This window comes from Anomaloglossus baeobatrachus, chromosome 8, assembly GCF_048569485.1.
Source record: "Anomaloglossus baeobatrachus isolate aAnoBae1 chromosome 8, aAnoBae1.hap1, whole genome shotgun sequence".
Lineage (NCBI taxonomy): Eukaryota > Metazoa > Chordata > Amphibia > Anura > Aromobatidae > Anomaloglossus > Anomaloglossus baeobatrachus.
In genome coordinates, this window is record NC_134360.1 from 208,600,058 (window position 1) to 208,621,735 (window position 21,678).

A 21,678-nucleotide genomic window follows, 5' to 3' on the forward strand; every position below is an offset into this window, starting at 1 on the left:
TTAGCTTTTCGTGAAGTCAAGGTGCACTTTTGAGAACACACAAGCAATAAGTTGCGTTGACTTTTTAGACGAACCTTCTGCTTGTCTAATCTCATTTAAGATTGGAGGGCTAGGCAAAAAAAGCTGCAAGGGGTTCGTAGATGGGAACATTAAAAGTTCCATGGTTGTTCATTATCTAGAACGAGAAAACTCTATATCCCATGGGAGGAGAGAAACGGACTATTGAGTGCATTAGCGCGTAATAACCGGGCTGTTCGAGGGATTCATTCTGATCAATTACAAGCAGTTTCTCTGACTCTGTTGTACATTAGTTCACTCTGTGCGGTTGCAGTGTGTTTCCTATTAATGCAGTGATTGTTCGAGTCGAGCAGAGCCAGTTCGTTGGGCACTGATTCTCGCTGTTTGATGCTGTGTGGCTTTAGCCAGTTTCACTCTATTAAAAACATATTTTTTTAATCAGGTTTCATTTAACTTGAAACATTAAAGTCTCTCCAAGCTCATTCTTCTCTAGAGTGGAGATTGGGAAAAATTTAAGAGAATGGTATCCAAAATCACACAGAAAAACCTGGAGTTTATAAGTTGTGCTTGCTCATACCCCTATCATGCCCATTCCAAACTGATGCCCATTCCAAACTGGCGCTCTTTGTCTCTGCATTCCTTTGTTCTCTTTAGTCTTTGTAAGTGTTTTCTTGAGATTGTTTCTGATGCGTAAATAAGACTTTTCAGCATCATGCAATGATTGAGTGAAGAATGGCGTAGTAAATAGCTTTCAACTATCTAAAATTCTCAGTACTGCAGAGAGATGTATAAATGTGTTGGGAAGAAGTTTGCCATTCTGCTTTCTTATATAAAATGGGGGGATCAGATGGCTTAAGGACATGTGGATGCTGAAAGGGGATGGACTCTACTTTTTTACTCATTTCCTATCTTTAGGATAGGCCATCAATATCTGACTGAAGGGGTTGGAACACCAAAGCACCCTCATGGATCAACTGTAACCAACTCCAGCAGCAGCCGGAAGTCCTTAGATGCTGCCAGTACACAGTAGTGCTGTGATGCTCAATCACTAGGTGTCACTAGATACAACTAGTAAGTAGTGAATTTTGACCATCTTCGTCCTCCTTCTGAAGCCTGTGTGCATGACGCAGGACCTCAATGCCGGCGAGTGTTGATGACGTAGGACGCGTCATGCACCCCGCCTTCAGAAGAAGGACAATAAAGATGGTCGAAAGAGGAGGCGCCGCTACTGGAGAACGGAGACACTCATATAACCAAACTCCTCCTCAGCGACCATTTAGGTAAGTATTTAAAGTGATTTTTACATTCTACACAGTGGCCTGGGCTCTTATATACAGTATGTTAGAATGCTGTATATAAGGGATCACTGGTGGTGGCCACAGCTTATAGGCCCCAAATCTGCTGACAGGTTCCCTTTAAAATATATTGTGCTGAGGAACTCCGCAGGGTCCAAAAGGGAAACAGATGAAAACCAAGCAGAAATAATAGACAGTCAGGGAGCAGTTTGCGCAGTCAAACGCTGCGACCTTCTATAACCAGACACCACAGGACTGTCTGTTACACGTACAGTTACCATCCACCTCTGCAGTCCATCAGCGGTAGGCAAAGAAGGCAGCACTGAAAAAGTCTTTACACTAGATTGACGGAACAGCCTAGCTTCAGTACCGATGGTGAGTATGGTGGAGATACACTTAAATTTGGGATTCCAATTGTGTATTAATAGGAGATTGGAATTTGTCTCTAAAGTATGCTGCCCTCAGATAAAGCAGCATAGTCTAATGATAGATCCCCTATATAATAGTAGTCTGTACAATGGAACATTTCCTACATGTGGGAGTTTTATGTGTATATTTTGTGAAAGGACTAATTTAGATACACATGTGCCCATTTTATGTCCAATTTCTCAAAGTGCAGTCAAATTTTACGCCATTTAGATCAAGGGGAGCCGCTATAATTGATAATGTCATGATTGTATAGATAACAACCAGATTTCGCTATTAAGCTCAAAGCTTGAATAAAGGAGCTTGGCAGCTGTGTCATTAATAAGAATAATTACCCATTAGATCTCACAGACAGGGCCAAATAATGGCTCCATGAAACCTCCAAGTTGTACCGAGCTGTAGTAGGTTACCTAAAAACTATATACAGTAGTAACACATACAAAGTTTGCTTTTATGTTGAATTCCATCTAAACCCAACAGAAAAAGTAATTATGCTTTTTTTTCCTCTAAAAGTTCTACACCAGACTACAGCATATGGATACTTATTTACAAAAGAACTACACTATGCTACAGTTCCCCTCGAGCACCATATGGCAGCACCCAGAATTTTTATATCTCTATGTTCTGAGAACCGATATTTTCTAGGTAAATTTCATAACTTCAATGGCTTTCTGATGCTTTCGTTACCCTCCACTGTGAATTCCCCAAATTTACTCTGCACTAATGATGAGCGGACCCGTGGACGTTCGGTTTGGCAGGTTCAGTCGGACTTTAGAAAAAGTTCGGTTTAGGACCCGAACTTGACCTGAACCCGAATAAAAGTCACTAATTTGGCAGTTTGGGTCTCCACTCAGATGCAGCCAGCTATAAGCAGATCACTTCCAGGGGCAGGAGGGTGGGGTGTTTCCATTTTTTTGGGGGTTGCACATGTTGTTGTTACCCCAGTGCGATCCGTTCAAACACTGCAATCGGCTCGCAATGGACTGAGCACTGAGCGTACCCAAGTGCAGCGATACATAAAGCACCCGAACTCGAAGTCTGATATTTCGGAAAACACAGAACACTGAATCCTGGGTTCACTCATCTTTATTCTGCACATCTAAGGTTTATTGAAAATGTATTTGTTTTATCACATAAACAACTATAGAAAAAAACATGTGAGGTCACTGTGATTCCAAGCAATCAGACACACTGTCACACAGGGTGGAGGCATGGTCTGCAGCCAATCACAGATACTAAAGCCTGCTTTACACGTGTCGATTAATTGTGCGTTCGCATGTGCGATTGCACACGCCCCCATCGTTTGTGCGGCACCTTGTCGCACAAAGTCGTAAATCCCCGTCACACGCAATTACCTTCCAAATGACCTCGCTGTGGGCGGCGAACATCCACTTCCTGAAGGGGGAGGGACGTTCGTCATCACTGCGATGTCACACAGCGGCCGGCCAATAGAAGCGGAGGGGTGGAGATGAGTGGGACATAAACATCCCACCCACCTCCTTCCTTCCGCATTGCCGGTAAGCTGTGTTCATCGTTCCCGGGGTGTCACACGGAGCGATGTGTGCTGCCTCGGGAACAATGAACAACCGGACGTTGGCTTTTTTGAAAATGAGCGACGTGTCAACGATAAACGAGAAGGTGAGTATTTCTGCTCGTTCACCGTCGCACGTAGCTGTCACACGCTACGATATCACTAAAGCCCGCTACACACGCTTCAATATATCTCACAATCCGTCATTGGGGTCAAGTTGTAAGTGACGCACATCCGGCATCGTTTGTGAGGTATCTGCGTGTGACATCTACGTGCGATCAGGATTGAACGCAAAACCGTTGATCGCAAACACATCGTATCTTTGTCTAGAATTGAGCGTTTTGTTGCACGAACCTAGTCAATTGTAACGTGTGACATCCCTCATACGATTTTGGTGTCTGATGCTATGTGCGCAGGTGTGCGCTCTGCACCGCAGCTTCAAAAAGGTCCGCTTCAGAGCGCAGCTGAAAAGCTGCGTTCTGAAGCGCCTCACAATGTCTGTCATTCACTAATCTCTGTCAGTCGGTCACTATCTCTGTCCCTCACTCTCTGTCCATGTCAGTCTATCCTCCTCTCTCATATACTCACCGATCCCCGATCTCCGGCGCTGCACGGAGTTCACACTACTCCGGCGGCTTTTACTGTTTTGAGAAAGCCGGCCGCCCATTAAACAATCTCGTATTCCCTGCTATCCCCGCCCACCGGCGCCTATGATTGGTTACAGTGAGACACGCCCCCACGCTGAGTGACAGGTGTCACACTGCACCCAATCACAGCAGCCGGTGGGCGTGTCTATACTGTGTAGTGAAATAAATAATTAAATAATTAAAAAAAACGGCGTGCGGTCCCCCCCAATTTTAAAACCAGCCAGATAAAGCCATACGGCTGAAGGCTGGTATTCTCAGGATGGGGAGCTCCACGTTATGGGGAGCCCCCCAGCCTAACAATATCAGCCAACAGCCGCCCAGAATTGCCGCATACATTAGATGCGACAGTTCTGGGACTGTACCCGGCTCTTCCCGATTTGCCCTGGTGCGTTGGCAAATCGGGGTAATAAGGAGTTATTGGCAGCCCATAGCTGCCAATAAGTCCTAGATTAATCATGTCAGGCGTCTCCCCGAGATTCCTTCCATGATTAATCTGTAAATTACAGTAAATAAACACACACACCTGAAAAAATCATTTATTAGAAATAAAAAACACAAACATATACCCTGGTTCACCACTTTAATCAGCCCCAAAAAGCCCTCCATGTCCGGCGTAATCCAGGATGCTCCAGCGTCGCTTCCAGCGCTGCTGCATGGAGGTGACCGGAGCTGCAGAATACACCGCCGCTCCTGTCACCTCCACGCAGCAAGTGCAGACAGCCGCGCGATCAGCTGAGTTGTCACTGAGGTTACCCGCTGTCACTGGATACAGCGGTGGCCGCGGGTAACCTCAGTGACAGCTCAGCTGATCGCGCTACTCACCTCAGTTGCTGCGTGGAGGTGAGAGGAGCGGCGGTGAGTAGCGCGATCAGCTGAGCTGTCACTGAGGTTACCCGCGGCCACCGCTGGATCCAGTGACAGCGGGTAACCTCAGTGACAGTTCAGCTGATTGCGCGGCTGTCTTCAGTTGCTGTGTGGAGGTGACAGGAGCGGCTGTGTCTGCTGCAGCTCCGGTCACCTCCATGCAGCAGCGCTGGAGTCGACGCTGGAGCATCCTGGATTACACCGGACATGGAGGGCTTTTTGGGGCTGATTAAAGTGGTTAACCAGGGTATATGTTAGTGTTTTTTATTTCTAATAAAGGATTTTTTCGGGTGTGTGTGTTTACTGTAATTTACAGATTAATCATGGAAGGTGTCTCATAGACGCCTGACATGATTAATCTAGGACTTATTGGAAGCTATGGGCTGCCAATAACTCCTTATTACCCCAATTTGCCAACGCACCAGGGTAAATCGGGAAGAGCCGGGTACAGTCCCAGAACTGTCGCATCTAATGTATGCGACAATTCTGGGCGGCTGTTGGCTGATATTGTTAGGCTGGGGGGGCTCCCCATAATGTGGAGCTCCCCATCCTGAGAATACCAGCCTTCAGCCGTATGGCTTTATCTGGCTGGTTTTAAAATTGGGGGGGACCGCACGCCGTTTTTTTAAATTATTTAATTATTTATTTCACTACACAGTATAGACACGCCCACCGGCTGCTGTGATTGGGTGCAGTGTGACACCTGTCACTCAGCGTGGGGGCGTGTCTCACTGTAACCAATCATAGGCGCCGGTGGGCGGGGAAAGCAGGGAATACGAGATTGTTTAATGGGCGGCCGGCTTTTTCAAAATAGTAAAAGCCGCCGGAGCAGTGTTAATGCCGTGCAGCGCCGGAGATCGGGGATTGGTGAGTATGAGAGAGGGCTGCTCAATTCAGTTACTCAGGAGTTTAGCGGTCACCGGTGAGCCCTTCACAGGTGACCGCTAATCAGGACGCGACACAGACAGAGCTGCAGCATGACAATGAAGTCGGGTGAAGTTCACCCGAGTTCATTCTGACAGTGCGGCTCTGTCTGTGTCTGCTGTCATCTGCCATTCAGCTCTGCTACATGGCTGTCTGTGTCTGCTGTCAGCGGCCATGTAGCAGAGCTGAATGGCAGATGACATAGTAAAAACGCATCCCTACACATTACACACACTTGTCAAGTCAATAAATAAAAAAAAAAAAAAAAGGTGCCCAATGCATACGTCACAGAACACATGATCTAAAGGATCGCACATAAAATTGATCAATTTAACATAGACTACTAACGCTCGTGTGACAGCAAATGAACGACCTACGTGCAATCTCATAAGATCCCGTATGCAACCTGGGCGTGTCACATCGCAAATGCGATTGTACAACTAATTGCAACGTGTAAAGCAGGCTTTACGATGCCGGATGTGCGTCACTTACGACGTGGCCCCGCCGACATCTCGTTAGATATATCATAGCGTGTAAAGCCCGCTTAAGACTGCCGGTGTTCGGAGGAAGAAGTGAATATGCATGAGAATAATGAGTGGCCCCGGTAGTGTTACCGCCAAGCAGGAGACTCAGTTTGTATAATGCTCCTGCTTACCCCTATTTTCTTTCTTTTTACTTTTATTTTTTAAATTATTTGGATAGCCGAATCAGAAACGTTATACGGAATTCCCTGAGAACTCCGGATCCAGGTTTCGTGCATGGATACGAGGGATCACGCATGATCCCTGATTTTACAGTCGCCTATCACTACAAATTAAGCCTCAGGGACTGAGGGAGTTGGGATTTTTCTGAAATACCTGCCATGAACACCAAGAAAGTGTGTTTTGCACCTGATATATTATAGTTCAAGCGTCTTCCAGATTGAGTTTTGACAAATTTATGAAATTCACAATTGTAAAACAACTATCAGATGCCACCTTCTTCTAGCAGCACATCTATAGACGAAATCCTAGTCGTCATCTTGAACCCTCTTTACAGGATATCTACAAATGTTTTATAAGTAAACTCTAAACTTTATTAGTAAGTACACAAATAAAATTACATCTTTTCAAACTTAGCAATTTAAATCTAAAACTTTTTAGAATTCAATTGAATCTTGAATTTCAAACCGTTCTTGGAACTTATAGGAGTCTTTTTTTTTTTGCAGAAGTTTTAAGTTATAAAAAATCTTTTAAGACCAGAAGCCCAAAGACTACTAGTTTTATATGAGCAATATATTACCATCTGGATCTGATAATACAATGTCGTGTGCGCAGAAATTGTTTGCAAATCAGGATTCAGTTGGTCAAATCCTAAAGATCCAGCTGAATCTAATTTTTGCTTTTATTCCTAATCCGTAACAGGATCCTGGATTTGGTATGTTCCAAAAAAAATTGTAAAATGTACAATTTCTGATGGTATGAGCAATGTACATTGTATATATAGAGTAGAAGCCTCTATTTCACTGTTTACCCAAAGTTTTGTGCAGGCAATTTTTTGTATAAAAAAATGTTTTTTAGGACATTTTTCCAAAAATATAAATAGTTCTGTAGGACAATTTAAGAAAAAGATTTAATTCTCCTAATTAGCAAAGTCTCTTACTTCATTTGCAGGGCATTACAGCTTAGGTAACCATGGTTACGACCACGAGTCAATATCTTGCTGTGACTGAGTGCTCATAACTAGTGATGGGCGGTCTCGTAGATAATTGAGACCAGCGGACCTAATCACATTAAAAAAAAAATCCGGTTGCGGACCAGAATTGATCCCGGGTATGTGGCCTGACGCCGATTCCCATATGTCTATGCGGACCAGAATACAGCACTTAAAAATGGTGGTAGAAAGGATAGTGGGATAGGAGCAAATGGGCTGTACTTACCAAGGCTGCGGCACGGCTGTAACTGCTTCCTGGACGTTCATTCACTTCCGGGGGCTGCTCATTTACCTTCATTGCATATACAATGCTTTCCTCGTCCACCGATGTGATTGGTTGTAGTCAGATGCGCTCCCACCCTGAGTGGCAGCATGTCAGCTGACTGCTTCCAATCACAGATGCTATGTGCGTCTATCGTGGTATAAAAATATATAAATAAATTGGCGTAGGGTTCCCCCATATTATAATACCCAACACAGATAAAGCCTATGGCTACAGGCTGCAGCCCTCAGCCGTGCGCTTTGCTTGGCTGTGTATAAAAATAAGAGGAACCACATGCGGCTCTTTTTTTTTAAGTTTTAAATAAATCATTTTAAAAAGCAACGTTTGGTCCCCACAATTTTGATACCCAGCCATGATAAAGCCTGACAGCAGGGAGCTGGTATTCTCAGGCTGGGGAGACCCATGCTTATTGCGCCCCCCAGCCTAATAATAGCAGCCTGCAGCCGCCCAAGATTGCTGCATCCATTAGATGTGACAATCCCAGCATTTTACCCGGTTCTTCCCGATTACCTTGGTTGGTGAAATTTTGGGGTAACAAGGTGTTAATCGCAGCTCACAGCTGCCACTAAGCCCTAGATTAGTGATGGAAAGGGTCTATGAGACCCCTCATTACTAATCTTTAATTGAAAGTAAATAAACACAAACAAAGACATAATCCACACAAGGTCCTAGGACAATTTCAATAGGTGCAACATTTTGATGAGACAAATTGCTAAAAACTATTTTTATTCTTAAATACTTTTTTCTAAATTTAAAAATCCACTGAAGCAGTCTATATCAAGTCTATATCAAGGCTGATAATTTATGGAATAGTATATCCAACTGTACTAAATTATTGCTATAAAGTACTATTTAAATATTCTAAGAATCCCTATTGGATGTAGATTACTAAACATTATCGCATTGGTGCTCTACTAATTATATTTGGAGCCCGAGATGAACGGCCATTCAATAAACAAATTTTATACTGCGGGTCTTAGTGCAGTGCTGACAGATCAAGCACAGGACTGAAGCATTAAGGTACGTCATTCATTCGGGACACATAGAAAATGCTACCGAGTATGAAGAGCTGAATGCTGCGAGGAAATTCTGAGCTCATTTGGCAGATTCTAGAACTGCTTAAGAAGTTTTCTGTTAAAGTGAAGAAAACGTCTTAATTAGAGACCTGCAGTTCTGTTTCTCACTTTAACTTCACTTGAAATATGACTTGCCATTAGTGCATAGACAATTTTCCATATTTCCTTTGCTGATTTATTATATATAAATGATGGAAAAATAAATATATGAAACAGAAACATCTGAACAGAACAACAACAAATGTTTTTAATGTGCATTTCTCAAACAAGAGATGGAGAATTGTGGAGTCACTGACTACCATTTAGACACCAAATATTAAGAGGGTCCAAAAGATGAAAGTCCGGACTCCATTTGATTTAGTTCAGGGGTGCATAACATTTTTTGGTCCGAGGACCACATTCTCATACTGTACCAATCCTGAGGGCTGTAATTTTTTTAAGGGGGTATTTACAAGAATACATCATCAGAATGCTGATAGGCACATGAATAAATTACCAGAACTGATTTGGAGAATATCTACTGCAAAAAAATCAATGTGGATACACTCTAACTTACACAGTGTTTGGATCAAAAACTCTACAAATCCTTCTCTCACCAGTTATTGAGAATTTTCGAATTGTAATATAGCCATGTAGCATGTCATTTGACCACTTTTGGATTGCTACATGAGTAGAAGATTAGAACCATCATCAGTACATGAATACCGCCTTAGAACCACTGTCACTTCATGAGAACCACCATTATCACATGAATGCAACACCAGAACCACCATCAGCACATGAATGCAACACCAGAACCACCATCAATACATGAATGCAACACCAGAACCACCTTGATCACATGAATGCAGCACCAGAACCACTGTCATCACATTAACGCAATGCCAGAACCACTATCAGTACATGAATACAACACCAGAACCATTTTCATCACATGAATGCAGCACCAGAAGCACTGTCATCACATGAATGCAATTCCAGAACCATCGTCAGAACATGAATGCAATACCAGAACCACTGTCATCACATGAATGCAGCACCAGCACCACGGTTGTCACATGAATGCAGGACCAGAACCACCCTCAGTAAAGAAATATAGCACCAAAACTACCATCAGTACATGAATACATCAACAAGCTTAGTACTGAGATCAACTGCAATGTCAGGTCAGCCCCATATTCATTTGAATCACATGAACCTACAACTCCCAGTAAGTCCTTAACAAGGAGATACTGGGAGATATTACCAGCCATCTTCAGACTGCAGACCATATAGGAACCACAGTACTGATGAGACGCAGGCATTATCACAAATAATCATTAACATTCAGGTACCTAGTAGGCGACATATTCTCTAATTGAAATCATACCTGTCCCTTTAATGTCTATGTAGTAAAGATGCCATGATGAGATTTCATGACAAGAGCTCATCTCTGCATACTTCCCTCTTCTCCGGTCTTTTGTGCACTTGCTGACACTGTGCCCTTAAAAATAAAAGTATAATTATAATGCCCCTTACAAACTATGAACTCAAGACTGTGCTTCCTTATGCTGTCCCCATCTTCAGTGTCCCCCCATGCTTCCACCTCTCCATACTGACCCCATGTTCCCACCACTTCAAGCTGTCCCTCAATAATAACTCCAGACTAATGAGCTCAATGTTAACGAGCGCTCTTCTGCTCTGCCCCTGTCCCCCAGTGTCCAAGTATATTTGTGTCTATAAGACGTAAATACAGCCATGAGCCATACAAAATCCTCTGGTGGTTCATATATGGCTATATGTTGTGCAGGTCTGAATTACTTTTTGGATATGTTCCTCTTTTACCTAACACAATAGTGCGTGTAGTAGACTATTGTACTCCAGTAAAAAGACGGACACTGCTGGAGAGGAGATGAAATAAAGTCCGAATTTACACCCTTTGGACTGACTTTGCCTCATTTCTAACATTGAATGGTCTCATTAGGGGGCATTTCTGAAAACTTTTTTTGCTATGTAATCTGACAGCAGCATGAGGTAAGGACTGGGACCCTGATTACAGGGATGTGTCACTTAGTTTACTGGGTGCTGCAGTTGTGATATAGAAAGCTCAGAAAGCTGATTTGTGTATAACCCCACACACACCACTGATTGGCAGCTTTCTGTATACATTGTATATTGACATAAAGCTGCTAATCAGTGGGGTGGGGGTTTGTTGGACAAGAAGATGTGTGACACCCAGTCTTCTAGTGATAATCTCCTGCTAATAAAACACTGATTTTATTGAAACAGCAAAACACAAAGCTGAAGATTTAGCATGTATAGTGCATGCCACTGGTTTCCAATATGTGAATCTCCAGCTGTTGCAAAATTATAACGCCCAGCATGATCAAAATTATAGTTTTGCAACATCAGGAGATCCATAGGTTGGAGACAACTGTTTTTTTTTTCAATCAATAGTCCTAAGCAATATTCTAACAAACTTTCTGGACCAAATAAAGTTTGCTATTGTCACATTAGCAGAGCGCTGTTCTTGGCTACCTTTATTAGTTCTGTAGACTGAATAGGGCAAAGCTTGTTTGCTTGACCAACCTTTCAAATGTGGGTTAGGGACCCCTGCAATTATGACTGGTAGCGGTCCCAGTGATTAGTCACTGATCATTTTCATTATAGGTAATTCCTTAAGTACCATATGTCAACAAGGTGTGGATGTCACGCTAGGTATGGGGAAGTACCACGTTTACGGCGACAGGGAAGGAAAACCCTGTGTCTAGTGAAAGGGGAGATGGTGACCCCTTCTGCTGGCCCCTGGCTTCCCTGGCCACCCTAGATAAGTTCCACACCTATACACTGAGCAGGATACCTGGCCCTGGCTAACTCTGAACTGGGCCCTTGGTAGGGAACGAATGGGATGAGCACTTAGTCAATCCCGCTAAGTATTAAAGAACACACAGGGAACACACAGGGGAAAGTATACAAACAACTTATCTCCAGGATGAGTCTAGGAGAGGTACAGCAAAAAACAACGTTTCTTCAGATGAATACAAGTCGACTGCTTGCATCTGTAAAACCCACGGGGCAAGGGGTTAATTTTACTCGTCGTCAGGTCTGAGATTTCACGGGTCACCCTTGCCCGGCTTCGTGGCACCGAGGTGTACAATAAAGGAGGAGGATGAAGGATGGTGGATGGGATGACTGGGGTAGTTGGGTGTTGTCTGGTGACGCCACTTGCAGTATACGGCCAGGGATTAGCTGCCGCTGCAGTCGCAGTCCTCTGGGGCGGATGGTGTCGCAGCTAGGATAGTTCAGCTTCACGCAGGCGAATCTAGGCCCCAGGGAGGATGATGGTGATGGTAGTAGCCGTTAGCGCCGAAGCGCAGGGCGATGGCGCCGGCAATAATGGGATCAAATAATCTATGTCTGGAACACCAATGGTGTGAACATGGTGCAAGACTCAAAAACATAACTATACAATAGGATAAAGAGTTGCACACAAGTCACAATGTATATGGGAATGATGAAAAGCAGAACTGCTATGGGAATACTAGACTGAAAAATACAATGGACTATCTGAAAAAGTGAAAAACATGAAAATGGAATATGCATAACTGCTATGAATAATAGGAATATAAGAGATGTTTAGCCATTGCATTGATCAATGCAAAAGAGCCCCAGAAACCAACGTCAAGGTAATCTCTATTTTTGGGGTCCCTAGCCTATATGTAACCTCACCTGCAGTTAAAAAGCTTGCTCTGTATGGGAAGCAAAGAACCAAGCTATATATGTGAAGTGAAACAAATGGCTGTGGGTGGGGCAGGGTTCTCAGACAAAAAGTGCATACTAACTAAAGATGGCTAAACATCTCTTATATTCCTATAATTCATAGCAGTTATGCATATTCCATTTTCATGTTTTTCACTTTTTCAGATAGTTCTTTGTATTTTTCCAGTCTAGTATTCCCATAGCAGTTTTGCTTTCATCATTCCCATATACATTATGACTTGTGTGCAACTCTTTATCCTATTGTATGGCAATAACGGGACGACACAGGGGGCTGCGGTCAAAGTTCTTTTTACTTACAGTACTGTCGTCACCTTCGGAGTGCCGATTACTGCCGTGATGGGCCCCAGCCATTCCAAGGTAGTTCAGAGGCTACCACCGGTGTTGTGAACTGAGAGACCTTCCTTTCTGTGCGCTTTAGTGTGGATCCCTGTGACTTGAAGTTACTTGGGGACCCCGGTGTTCTTGGCTTTAGTTCCCTAGTTCCCGTCCCGTCCACAGGCAGCGTGAATCCTTTGTTGGGCCTGACTCCTGGTTCTATGTGCTGCTGTGCCCCGGGACTTGTGATGGTCAGAGAGACGTGAAATCCCCCTGTGCATCAGATTCTGGTGGCGCAACCTAAAGTGTACGCCACCTTAGGGTTCTGCACCCTAACTGCGCTGGTACTGAGGGAGCTATTGAGCTCTACCTCCAGCTACCGTGACGCTCCTCTGTCTCTCCAGCTCACCTGGTAAACTCCTGTTTCTTCCAGTCGGGTCGGTTCTATCAGGGGAAGCTCTCAAGCACTCTCCCCTGCAACTGTGTTCTTCTGTGTCCCAGACTATTCTGAAGTAAAAGTCTTCGTGCTCCTCAGTTCCCTCATGCTGCCGCCACCTTCCTGATGACTCACTGATGCTGGGGAAGTCCCGTTGTTCTGGTGACCAACTCTAGCCCAGTTTCTGTGGGAAAGCTGCTAATCTGTGTGTTGTGTAATTGCTGACTCACTTCCTGGCTGTGTTGTGTAAGTGAAAACTAGTGGTTAACCTCTTCCTTACCCAGGATGAGTATTGCACCTTAAGTTAAATGCAATACCCTGTGGCGACTGAGCCTCACGGGTGCCATATATCCAAGGCCTGAATAGGAATATAACTCTATCACCCGCAAACACCAAGGGGAAATGTGGGTATTTAATCACACAAGGGGAAGGGATGATGACTAACAGGTGAAAGGTGGGGATAGCTGCAGGGTCATAAAAGGAAAGGGATTAGGTCTAAGCAGAGAAGATACATAGGATACAATTTACACCACAGGAGGAAGAATAGAATGTCAGGGAGCAGTTTGTGTAGCCAAATGATGCGACATTCTTTAGTCAGACACCACAGGACTGTCTGTCAAATGTGACATACCCGTGACAGTGAAGTGTTTAAGTCAGAAGTTTTCTAAGCTATGACTACTAAGAACCATTCTCTTGAGTCAAAATGTGGAAACTCTTATGCGGGCTTTACACGAGACGATCTATCGGGCGATAGATCGTCGGGGTCACGGTTTTCGTGACGCACATCCTGCATCGCTTGCGACGTCGGCCCGTGTGACACCTATGAGCGTCTGTAAACGATCGCGAATCGGTTAAGAATCGCGGGTCGTGTACAGGTCGCTCAATTTTAAAAAATCGTTTAATCTTCTTTGCGCCGGTTGTTCATCGTACCCGCGGTAGCACACATTGCTCTGTGTGACACCCCGGGAACGATGAACACACCTTACCTGCGTCCCGCGGCACCCGCCGGCAATGCGTAAGGAAGGAGGTGGGCGGGATGTTTACGTCCCGCTCATCTCCGCCCCTCCGCTTCTTTTGGCCGGCGGCTGTGTGACGTCGCTGTGACGCCGAACGACCCTCCCCCTTCAGGAAGAGGATGTTCGCCGCTCACAGCGAAGTCGCTCATCAGGTAAGTACGTGTGACGGGTGTTTAACGACCTTGTGCAACACGGACAGCGATTTGCCTGTGATGCACAAACGATGGGGGCGGGTACGAACGCTCGTGCAATCGCACGATAGATCGTACCGTGTAAAGCCCGCATTACCGTGCTTTGGCAGGATAGGCAAGATACTGAATGCTTTCAAGTCCATCCATAATTTGCCAAACCCTCCATATCTTCCAATAAGGAAATACCGTGGTACGTGTCTATTTTTACTAACTATACCGAAACCATGACATTTATGCCTAAACAATTGCAGAAGAACAGTCTTCTTGGTCCCTTCCAATCCAGAACAGGTTCCCTCTCTGAATGGGATTTTCTGAATTGCTTTTTAACAGTTTAACCAATTCAGCCAACATTAGCATTGCCACTACTGACAGAAGGCAGAGTTATATCCTTTTTTTCATTTCATGGACCTTGATATATATGGTGGCAACAAGACCACGCTAACGATAAATTAATTCCCTCACATCCCATGTTGTGGTGAGTTGTAGCTGTCATATTCGTCTACGGCTGCCATACAATTATTTTGTCGCCCACCCCTGTTTGTGAAGATGCCATTCACAGTCTGGTTTATTTGGATCCTCACGTTCCAGCAGTGCTCCGTCATGTTTCCATATGGCACTGTCAGATACCACACTGCCAACATCACTTTGTACAATAGTACAAACTCCTCTGGCGGACGACAAATAGAAATCACTCCCTTCATAAGCCATGAAATACTCAAAACATGGGATCACGCTTGGCAGCGCTGTATATATTAAAGAAACAACCTCTAATTTATGACTCCCTGCACTGGACCTATAGAGCTAGTAAATCAAAATAACTGCATATGTGGAGGTTTTATGAGGCAATACATTAGTATTCTGTACAGTAAAATTAAAAAACCTCCTGTTTTAAATTCATGTACTGAGGTCATTTCTTCTGTTTGGCTTCTTATAGACAAGGCTGGTGATTGAGCTTTAGCTGGTGATCAGGTAACCTGGTGTAAGGGGGAACCAGGTGATGGCCGACAGGGCTCCACTCCCCTACATTAGTCTCAACTTGTGCATGTGTTCCGCCCCGGCTGAGGGGTGCACCACTTACTTAAGTCTTCAGGGGTACATCCGCCATCCCACTGCTGATCACCGTCGGAAATGTAGCAGGATCACACATCACACTCAGAGATTCCTTGCTACACAACAACAAACACTTTATTTTACTTGCAATCTTCTGGACAGACATGGCCATACAATTCAGTTCTGCTGCCGCTGTTCTATTTGGGTACTTTTCAACGGGGTGGCTCAAGAAATTGCAATTTTTTGCCAAAAATCTCAAATTTATAATAAGTACAGTTGGAATTTTTAGTGCTGTAGTGCACATTTAGTACTAGCTTTTTTGTTTTTTCTTCATTGAATTGGTCGGTGGTTGACCCCCACCTTGCTATGCACCCCAATTTGAGATGTATTCCACCTGTCTAGAGTTTGGCGATTGGTGACTGTTCACATTCAGTCATCAGGCCCTGTCCACAGGCTATTTACTTCATGCAGCATTTGCTTGGACCTGTCCCGCCCACAGCCATGACTCAGTCATGGGTACGGGATTGAAATAGACCAGGTGAGTGCTGCTAAGAGCAGTTCTACTATTTCATATGTGAGGCCGATTGGCACATTTTATAAAAATATTTTAGTGTTAGGACTGCCCCAAATGAGATTTGCCGTGGAGTGGCGGGGTGGCTCAAGAAATTGCAATTTTTTGCCAAAAATCTGAAATTTATAATAAGTACAGTAGGAATTTTTAGTGCTGTAGTGCACATTTAGTGCTAGCTTTTTTGTTTTTTCTTCATTGGGTACTTTTCATGTCTAGCCTTCATCCTGGGGATTAGCCTTCCAGCAAACTTCTATGTTTCCCCGTTTCTTGTCTTTGTGGCTTCCCGTGTCCTTTACCACCTTGGATGGTGTCTAGATTGCCCAACATGAGGGTAGCCTTATGCTCAGGACACAATGGAGGAGAGCTCCCGGTTGCCTGACAAACCCCACACTAAGGCACGTCCACACCTCAGGAACCTTCCTGGCCTGCCTGACTATCCAGCCCTCTGCTTTCTGACACTCCTCCTATCCTGGCTCTCAGTTCCTCGGCAACCAGGGAGTATCTATATACTGTACATACTAAAACCTTCTTTTGCTCTAATACCTATCTGTTAACCTTTCTACTTAAAGTGAACCAGTTAGGTGCAATATTGCACCCAGAACCAAGAGCAGTTCTGGGTGCATATTGCTACTAACTGTCCTTGTCTATAGTAGCATAGATAAAGAGATCTGTGGAAAAAGTATTTTTAAAGATCCTTTATGATATGCTAATGAGCGCAGGGACTAGTCGCAAGGGTGTTAGTTCCCCTGACTAGTCCGCCCACAGGGGCGTACTAACATGCTATTCAACACCCAGCACGTACCTGTGTACGATCTCACCGCCTCAGACACCAGATTTAGGCTCAGTGCACATAATCAGAAGCCTCGGCACTTCCGGTCATGCACACTAGACCTCTCTGAAGCTGGGACGCGTACACCCGGCTCCATAGTGCGCATGACCGGAAGTGCCGAAACACACATGCTAATAAGTCACTTATCTCTGCAGGACTATTTTGAGGTTTTACAACTATTGCCATCTAAGGAATATCAAGACCTACCTATTGATTGGCCATGAGAACAACCCTTTAAAGAGGACCTGTCACTTGCCATAAATATGTATTTGTTTTACCTTGTTTAAACACCGCAGTTGTCCTGAATCTGGCATAATTTATGTTAGGCTTCTGAGATATGACACCCACCACCCTGTATGTGAATCAAGACTTGTTATCCAACTGGGTGTGGTCACCAAAAAGATATGCAAATGGAAGGATTAACGCCAGCTTGACATGAATATATATATATATATATATATATATATATATATATATATATATATATATATATATATATACAGGTAAGAGAGGCCAAATCTCGGGCACAGGAGCATAAAGATAGCGCTGGGTTTAAGAGAAAAACAGCATTTACAACAGGCAAGAAAATAAGAAAATGACATATTTATGGCAAGTAACAAGTTCTCTTTAATTAATATTTCACATATTTTGGTTTCAATGAGATATAAGGTAAGTTTGCTTTACAGACTGCTGTGTTGCACTTTCTTTGCTGGTATATTGTTATGCTGTTATGCCCCAATGTTTATTCTTCTGAATACATACTTGTTCTGGGAATAGCAGTCTTGGACAATGAGGAGGTTCCTTCCATACATTCACGTCACTCTTGTTGGTATGTGAGTGGAAAATGGGACAAACTGCTCAGAACTTTTTAATTTCTTCCACTGGAAAGAAAACACATTCCGAAAATTCGGTTTTGACAGTGAAACCTTGACACACCCAAATCTAACAGAGAAGAACTCACACTAATGGAAGAAGTGATCGTAATGAGATGCAGCATGTGACCAATGCAAGGTGAAGATGGCTTCTCTATAGGGTGTCTTAAGACAATGAGGGGCATTTATTAATCAAAGTGTGACGGAATTCTGTCTCTGTAACCTATTGTATATGCCACGCGCCAGATTTATCATGTGTTTTAGACACTTTTTTGTACCTTACTACATAGTTTTGTACTGCCTGGAAGAGGGGACAAGATTTACATGTTTTCCCTTCTAAGAAAAGTGACCACCAAAAGCTGTTATACTTTTAAAATAGCAAACAGAGCAGGTACTGTACGTATCCTCCCTGAGTTCAGCACTAGCGCTACGCCATTTCTCCAGTTTCTGTATTTTGGCTGCAGAGCACATCACTGCTGCAGCCAATCACTGAGCTCAGCAGCTCTTGCCAACTACATCAGCAGACCTGCTGAGCTTAGTGATTGGCTGCAGCCAAAACACAGAGGCTGGAGTAGTGGTGGAGAACCAATACCGAACTTGAGTACCAGCTCTGTTATTTTACATGTATAAGGCCTCATCCAGAAGTCCATGTATGGATTGTGATGTACGGTCCGGCAGTGAATCTCTCGACCTGGACTCAGCGGCCTAATTGTCACGCAGTGACTACTGGGGTTCCACCAGGTACAAGGGAACCCTCCAGTGAGCGCCACAGCACACAGGGTATACTGGGGCATGATACAACAGTGGGCCTTGGTGCTAGAGAGATGGGAGCTGGGTCACCTCCTACACTCCCTAACAGCCATATATGAGTCGCCGATCATGTGCCTAGGCATTGGCTTGCGCTGAACTCACCCTGGCTAGTGAGATGCCGGTGAGAGCACTAGTCCACCACTACAATAATACAACCCAAGGGAAGGGAGAAAGACAGGGAAAAAATTGTCACAATAAGGAAAATACTCTAAACTCCTCCAATGCAGCGAAGCGCCACGGCCACAATTGTCCCGACACTTCAACTTCTTCTAGAGACTGGCTGCTTCCAAATTGGAGAGCTTAGAAAGGATTCTATCACCGGCATCAGATGGTAAGACATGTCACCTTTTATAGAGAAGGGGAGTGATCACAAGGAGATGCACCTGAGATCAAGGATACAAAGGACAGCCAGACAGGAAAGGGTCCTTAACACCTATAGCACCAAAGGAAAGCAATTACATTTAAACACAAGCTGCAGACCTGCACATGATAAGGCGCTGTGACCTTCTGGTTACAGGCTCGAAAGAGGGCATCCCCTGACACTAACATGTTGTATGTCTATGAGGCTGTCATGTTCGTGTCCGGGGACCCACAGACAGTCCGTGAATCGCGGTCTGTACTCGGCCGGTGTTTTACGGAGTTTCTGGAGACCACTTTTCTTATAACTCAATACCCTTTAGATTGCTCCAAATTTTTCCACAAGATATCAGTTCGCTATGCTTTTTTTTTTTTAATGGATAACACGTAGGGCACTATAATCCATGACCAACATAATGTCTGTTTTTTTGATGGACAAAAAACCCAAGATGTCCAGATTTGGGCCTATTTGCAGACCAAACTCACCCACTGAATGTAGCCACGTTGCCTTTCATGTTACCTGTCAGTGCCGCCTATTTTGGACACACTGCAGAGAAGTTTAGGCAACTTTCATCTTTTTTTTACATACAAGAAAACAGATGAAACAGTGAATGTAAAAACAAACCTAAAATAGATAAAAATCGGATCCATCAAACTGATGAAAATGACGAAAAAAGGAGAATTCCTACTTGTTAGGAGGGTCCAAACTAAGTGCACAAATGTAAAGGGGCTTTAATGATAACTAGATTCTTACCTTTCTTGTAGAAATCTGTTTTTCCATTTTAGAGAAATCTATAGTTGAAATTTTATGTTAATGATGTGCAAGTGCAGTGGGCGGGTCCCTGCACTTACAGATCTCCTGTATCACTCCCTATGCCCCACCCACTGCCCACCTCCTTTCTTTGATAGGCCACTAATGTTTCAGTGACCTGTCAGTCAGAGACAGGAGACAGGCAACGCCACCTCAGGAGAAATTAGGGGTTACACACACAACCCATTCAAAACTGGTTTGCTTTTGTAATGCAGGACAAGATGAAGATGGCCATACATGTTAGATAAAAGTAAGATGATGGTAGAACAATTTTGATGATACTGTAATACTGTCACAAGGAAGTTTTTACAAACATCGCGGACTATCATGGTGATATTAGGATCTGTGGAGGCTACAGATTCTGGCACTCTGCCATTTAGCTTCTCTATACTGATCTGGTGAGGTGTTGTGATCCAGACTTAAGCGGGCTTTACACGCTACGATATTTCTAGCAATTGCTAGCGATATCGTACGCAAAAGCACCCGCCCCCATCGTGCATGCGATATTGTGTGATCGCTGCCGCAGCGAACATTATCGCTACAGCAGCGTCACACGTACTTACCTGGTCGGCGTCGGCGCTGTGACTGGCGAACAATCCCTGCCTCAAGGGGGAGGTGCGTTCGGCGTCACCGCGACATCACCGCGATGTCACTAAGCGGCCGGCCAATCAAAGTGGAGGGGCGGAGATGAGCGGGCTGAACATCCCACCCACCTCCTTCCTTCCTTATTGCGGGCAGGACGCAGGTAAGGGGAGGTTCCTCGCTCCTGTGGTGTCACACACTGCGATGTGTGCTGCCGCAGGAACGAGGAACAACATCTTTAAACAACCATTAACAATTTTTGGTTTTAGGACGACCTCTACATGGTGAACGATTTTCACCACTTTGGAGGACGTTTAAGGTCTCTGGTAAGTGTTACACGCTGCGATACCGTTAATGACGCCGGATGTGCGTCACTAACGACGTGACCCCGACGATAAAACATTAACGATATCGTAGCGTGTAAAGTCCCCTTTACTGTTGGTTGTAGTACTTCATTGCTGTGAGCAATTGTGGTGTTAACCCTTGTTGTCCTTAGCCTTACCTCTTGCTTTTCTCCTTTGTTTCTTACTATTTGTTCCTGTGAGTTTGCAGTGTGTCTGAGTTTAGTTTTTTTATGTCTGTCTTTATCTGTGTTGCCATCACTTTCCTGCCCCTTTCTTCCCTGGGAGAGGGAAGTGTTTAGTTCTGGACGGGAGAATAGTAAGGCATAGGATACCGGCATCTCCACCATCAGGAATAATCCTAGTTAAGTACTGGTTTCAGAAACATTCACTGCACCATGGATGTAGTCACCTTTAGCGACTATTTGTAAACAAGACCATACTCACTGTTTGAAACATTAAACTCTATTTGTTGCTTGTCTATTTTATATTTGCATCCATTAAAAAACTTCACTTGTGCAGTGGTGAATTTTGAACTATCTTAATTGGTAAACTACAACCCGTCCACTAGCACCTCAAATTCATTCCAGTGTGCACGTCAAATTTGGATCTATATTTATCTGTGTTGCCATCACATGTCTGCCCTTTTCTTCCCTGAGGGGAAGAAACAGTTTAGTTCTGGACAGGAAAATTGTAAGGTTTAGATGGGCGGCGGGATGTGGTGATAGTCATGGAAGGTACCACCATCTTGGTGCGGAGCAGCCTGGGGTCAATACTTCAGCCTTCTAATGCAGGGGAAGAGTTGCTAGGACTTGTGGTGCGGGGTACTAACTTTCAGGCCGGAGTCCAGGGCTGGTTTTCGCTTCAGGACCGCTTCCCAGCTGCCGGTTGCCGCAGGTCCCAGTACCCTCAAGCATCACCCAAGGACACAGTTCTCTTTAAACAACAAAGTTTCTTTACTGAGTAAAACAATATCAAGTCT